The 6,005-nt window shown below is 41.4% G+C and overlaps 1 long non-coding RNA gene across 1 annotated transcript; it reads right to left on the reverse strand.

Annotated features, from left to right (window-relative positions):
• Window positions 1-4,576: 4,576 nt before the first annotated feature.
• Window positions 4,577-6,005, reverse strand: LOC113024442 (uncharacterized). The gene is made up of 3 exons (XR_003272661.1): window positions 5,786-6,005; window positions 4,840-4,958; window positions 4,577-4,685 (listed from the first exon to the last, which is right to left on the reverse strand). It is a non-coding gene; the product is annotated as an uncharacterized LOC113024442 (long non-coding RNA).

Genomic DNA, 6,005 nt, shown 5'->3' on the forward strand with positions numbered 1-6,005 from the left:
CCGTGGCGTGCTAGCAATGGCAACAACTTTTCATTTGAAATTCTTATGAAGGATAAGCCGTAGGTGCGACAGAAACACAGTTTCTGTGTTACTGAAACAAACTAAAACCAACGGCATGCTCAGTGCACAGCAACTTAGTTAAAATTAAAATCCCCCTTCAGATCCATCAACTATTCATTTTAACAGCACAACCTGTACTTTAGCAGTAGCACAAACCTTTTACACACAAACAACATGTACATGGTGTACCCTGCCAAGCGTGTCTTCAGAAATATTTTTATGATGAAAGTCTGTTCTAGTTATGCGATGACACACAACAGTCGTTGAGAGCCTTTCTTTCAGACGCTTGAAGAGCTTCATTTGCGGGTTCTGTTGGAGCTGTAGTTCCAGTGGTTGGGCTGAATGGGTGGATGTGCAGAGTGCAGGAACACCAGGGATCTGAGGCATCTGAGCCATCAGAGTTCAGGCCCTACGAAGCTCTAAAGGCTCATCTGTCAGGTGTTTTTCAGTGGGGCAGAAGCAAGCTCAATACCACAAAAAAAGGTTTGCTGAGGCACTCCATCTTTTTGTATCAAGTTTATTCTAGGAACAATTCCTCAGGAAAAGAGAGAGCTGTGCGCATCATCTCGAAGTCTTCAGGGACCCTGATGAAAACTTTGAGTCGATACGCGTCGGTCTCTCATTCCCTGCCGAACCGCTCCTAGAATAAACTTGTTACATTTGAAGACATATTTGATCCACCTGAAACATTACCTATTAATACAGTAGTCCAAGAAATGATACTTAGAATTGGTTTGGGGTTTTTTTTAATAACATGTTTAATATTGTCAAACCAAGGTCTTAGAAGAGCTCTACTAAGTCTACAAAAACTAAAAAAGCATATTGAGTCTGGAATTTAAAACAATCTACAAATTATTAAAAGGGAAAAAAAAAACACTCGTCTGTAATGAAAATCAAATTCAAACATGAAAGTTCGGCCACAGTAACAGTAAACATGTTTGGTGCAGACCACAGACAGCTTTTCAGCAGTGCAAGCTCATGCCAGCTGTGAATCAAAGCGATGAAAATGTTGGAGTTACTTCACTGCTTCAGGGACTCGGCGGCCTGCAGTAATTGATCCAACCATAAATTCTGCATGAAGATAATGTGAGGCTTTCGATCTGAAAGCTGAGCCAGTGATTGGTCCACCTGTCTCAACATCAAACACACACACACGGGCAGGAGACAACGATGTAAATAACTATCCGACAAAGAGGCGTGTCTATTACACGCTTTGCCTTGTTTCTGGGTTGGATAAAATAGCACATGATCATTAAAGTTTTGTTGAATATTTCTTTTGGCTGTTGTGCAGGTATTTCATCATTATACAGTTCAGTGGACACTGACTGAAAGAGCACCAAATGTGAGCTTGCTCAAAAACAGACAAGTGGCAAATTAAAGGAAAAACCAGGGATTCTGGTCACGACATACTCCCAAAATAGCTTCAGCGTACATTGGCAGTGATTGTAAAAGAACCATTTAGTGATCCCTACAGAGACCACTCCCATCAGGACAGAAACATTTCATCATAAGACAAAGAAGGTCGAAAGAAACAGATCAACACAAGTAAAATGGAACCAGACAGAGCCACCCAATCCCCTCTCTGCAGGGGTCAGACGTTCCAGTTTTTCTTTAACATTATCTCCTCTCTGTGTTTCAGAAAGGGCAACAGTGTTTGCATCCAGCGTTCAATTGGATGTACCTATTTTTGCAACATGACTGTATTCGCTGTTGCATATAAATGTGAGGAGACTGAGAATCCCCAGGTACCTCGGGAAGTGTTTTCAGAAGGTGATAACGATCTCAAAAAACATTACGCCGAGACTAACAAACACGAGCTGACATATACTCGTGATTCACTCCCGCTAATGGACAAGTTGCCAGATAAAAGCTGACACTTGCTCACTCCACGACATAGTTTCCAGTCGCTGATGAAAATGCCACAAACAAAAGTCGCCTTTCAAGTGGCTCTAGCCACTTTACCGCTCGTGTATCAGTTTTCAGATCGTGTCACTGCTTGTTTTTTTCTTTTCATCACAGATGGACAAGACCCTGTAAATATCTGCCCTGACACACCACATCAGATGTTCTCAACATCTGACGAAAATGTAAATTTCTACACCCGTGAAGGAACCACAGTAAGGGAAAATTGGATATGCTTCTTCTGCTTCAGCGTGAGTTTGTATTCAAAGCTGCCCAATAAATTTTTGTGTGTGTGCGTGCGTGTGCGCGTGCGTGTGCAATTGGTGATTCTGACCAGTTTGCAGGATCATTCAGTGGCAAAACAACTGCAACGGACGGCTGAACAAACCCATTACTCTGGCTCACTGCTTCTGACACACACACACACACACACACACATACTCAAGACTCAACAGTGACCCGCAGTGACTTCAGAGTACGAAATGACCTGCTATACACTCCCAGGGAGAGTGCAGAGAGTGAGAGAAGTGAATAAAACAGCTAGATATGGAGAGCCAGAAGGAATACTTTGGTAAATATGAGGCAGAGGGATTGTTTTAAATAAGAGGAAAAAGCATAGCGAGAGAAATATGGCATGTGTGTACGTGAGGTAGGGCGAGAGAAAATAAATTAATCCTCTCAGTGTCTGTTGTCACCAGAGGGGGGCAATAGAATATTTCCAATCCACTTTCTTACACACAATCACAAGGAACCCTACCTACCCTGTACTATCATCTACAGGTGTGTGTATGTGTGTGTTTCTGAGTTTGTTGGGAAGGTGTGGGCATTAAATTGAGCAATGGAGTGCTCTCATTGATTTCCACAGTAAAGGAAAAGTAATCTTCTCTGGGCTGGCCTCAGTGTGCATGTGTCTCTATGTGCGTGCTTGTGTGTGTATGTGTGGCGGTGTGATTGAAACAGTGGTCAGAAAGCAACATTAAAGATTTTATAGGCTCTCCGCATAGATGTATCACTCCAAAATCAGTTGATAGCAGATTACAATTGCAGCAATAAACCACTAACACTGCCGGTACTGTCCAAACAGAAGCCTCAATGAGCCTCACATGCTTTTATTTGTGAGGAATTGGAAGGTTTCAGGTCTGGCTTGCTCCTAAAGCTTCTAAATTGCTTTCCAGCAAACTGCTACATGACATTTTTCAAACCCTCTGAAAGGAGAAATACACCACTTAACTTAGAGAGCAAGTTTCGCATGCAAGAAAAGTTTCAGTGACTCGAGAGATTTAATATGCACTATCAGAAAGTCAGCAGCCTTTTAATATGAAAAGGACAGGGTTTTTTTTAAGTATTTATTAGATAGTGACAGCTGAGGAGACAGGAGGAACTGGAAGGAAAAAGGGATGACATGCAGCAAGGGACCTGAGCTGGAAAATGAACAGCAGTTGATGCAGATTTGTTGGCTACACATTCATGATGTCAATCGTGCAATCAACCACCTCCCAAAATTGATTTACTGGGTTGTGATTTGGTGGCATGAGGACCCGGTAATTGGTGTCCAGACCACCAGTGACCCTTGTTTCCCTCCCCAAGGTGCCCAGTTCCCTCTCTATTTTATTATGTGACTTTCAAAAATACACCAGACAATGCTCAGGATTTTTAATGAGTCTGTGGTGCCCAGTGCTGAGGTAGCGAACAATAGCAAACTCAACAAACCGAATCTCAAGCAGGAAGATTGCATCCAAGTTACAGGCAACACTGGACTATTGCTCCCACCCTCTCTGTGACGCGGTGGTCAGTCAAAGGAGCGTGTTCAACAAACAACTGCCATGATGCACCACCAAATGCCACGTGAAATTCTTTCTACTTGAACTCATTAAACCATTTTTAATTCCTTTCAATTTTTTATTTCTATAGCTCACAGTCACAGTAACAGTCACTTCAATGTGCTTTATATTGTAAGACAAAGACACTACAATAAGCGTGCTATGTCCACATACTTAAATGCACTGAGTTACTGCCATTGCAGAAGAGACTTGATCCTGTACATTTTCTAATTACTGTCAGTCATGTATTTGCAAACAGACTTTCAATTTTGAATTGACATCAAATCATGACTACAGTCACCTCAACCTGCTTTATTATGTAAGGTAAAGACCCTACAATAATACAGAGCACACGCCAACGAGACAATCCCTATGAGCAAGTATTTCATGACGGAAAGGAAGGAAAAACATGCTTTAAACAGGAAGAAACCTCCAGCAGAACCAAACACACTGTATATGAAAGATGGATGTGGCCACCATGGTTCAAGGGGTTCGGCACCTCATCTTGTAACCAGAAGGTTGCCAGTTCAATCCTCAGCTCTGTCTGTCTTGGTCGTTGTGTCCTTGGGCAAGACACTTCACCTACCACCTACTGGTGATGGCCAGAGGGGCCGATGGTGCGATATGGCAGCCTCGCTTCTGTCAGTCTGCAGCTGTGGCTACAACTGTAGCTGCCTCCACCAGTGTGTGAATGTGAGAGTGAATGAATAGTGGAATTGTAAAGCGCTTTGAGGGTCTCGAAAAGCGCTATATAAATGCAAACCATTATTATTATGGTGTAACTCACTTATTAGATGAACCACCAAGCTGAGAAATTTGGCTGTCACCATCAGGCAGGGTGGATCCAACTGTGAAACCCAGCGACACTGCAAGGTTATTGGCTAGCAGCTACTGAAGCCTCCCCTAATTTGAGCAAAACTGAATGAGTGGAGTCAATGGCAGTTTTCTCATAAATGTATATACAATTTGCTTTTTATACATTAGCCTTGTCATGTAAGCATATGCTTCTGTTTCTCAGTCAGAGCCATCTCTTGAGGTCCGATTTCAAAGTACTCACACAATGATGGCCGAACCCCTGACATCACGTTTCTACATCAGTTCTTTATACATGAAGGTCTAAGTTTGGTGTAGGAGACCTGTTTTGCAGCTCTTCCACCATCCTCACTGCCTCTGCTTCTGAAAAACACAGGAAGGTCGTGGGGATAATTAGATGCCTCTTTACAAACACAATCACTGCAGTCCATCACTGATAGAGGCTACCTGACCTCTCCTTTCTCTTATGGCTTTGCCTTTACCACAGCACATGGGAAACACTCTCAGAAATAAATCAAGACTTGTTTTTTTCCATTAATACCGGTCAGTCCCAGAGGACCAAGGTTAATTCAATATAATCCGTTACAAATGTGATATATGTGTTTGCTAGTAGTGCAGACGGACACTCTGGCTGCAGAAATATATCTTATTGATTTAACAAAATATTGTGTTTTTTTTTAATGCATCATGCTAGAAACCTGACACATGAAAACAGATAAATCTCCTCATAATGGGCAGTGGTGATTGGTAAGATGATAAACTGTCAGGATCCATGTGTGTGTGCACATTTATGAGCATGTAATGCCTGTGAGAAAAGAAATAATTGAACATAAAGTTACAGCTAATAGTTTAACATTTACTGGTCTTTATTTTAAATACTCTTTAACCTCACATTCACATCATGTGAATGTGAGGTTATGAACTCTATACGAGCATTTAAAAAACAGCTTATAATATAATTAAGGATATGTGCAGTTTTCATCATCATTTATTCACTGGATGTTGTTACATTGACATTGATTATGCCTGTGTGGCCCCTGGAGGACATTCTGTATAGATGTTTGCAAATGAATAAATGAAAAATAATACACAACACCTGCATACTTAAAGTTAAACCTACTAACAACATAAACATGGTGTAATAAACGATGTAATCATTTTTATGGACTGTTTATTAAATACATAATCACCTTCTCGTCGATAAAGAGCAGTTGTTTCTCTCAGGAGTTGGTGGAGACTGTAAACACAGATAAAAAGAGATTTTTAGCCTTGGGTGGAGGGAAGACCAAATCCAAATGAATGATAGTGTTTTTCTGTATCTGATGGATGTGCTATAAGGTTTGTCACGTCGACTATTTACAATGATGATACGTTTCACGGGTCATGTCCTCAGAAGACCAGTAAATTCAA

The sequence above is a fragment of the Astatotilapia calliptera genome, chromosome 6 (genome assembly GCF_900246225.1).
Source record: "Astatotilapia calliptera chromosome 6, fAstCal1.2, whole genome shotgun sequence".
NCBI lineage: Eukaryota > Metazoa > Chordata > Actinopteri > Cichliformes > Cichlidae > Astatotilapia > Astatotilapia calliptera.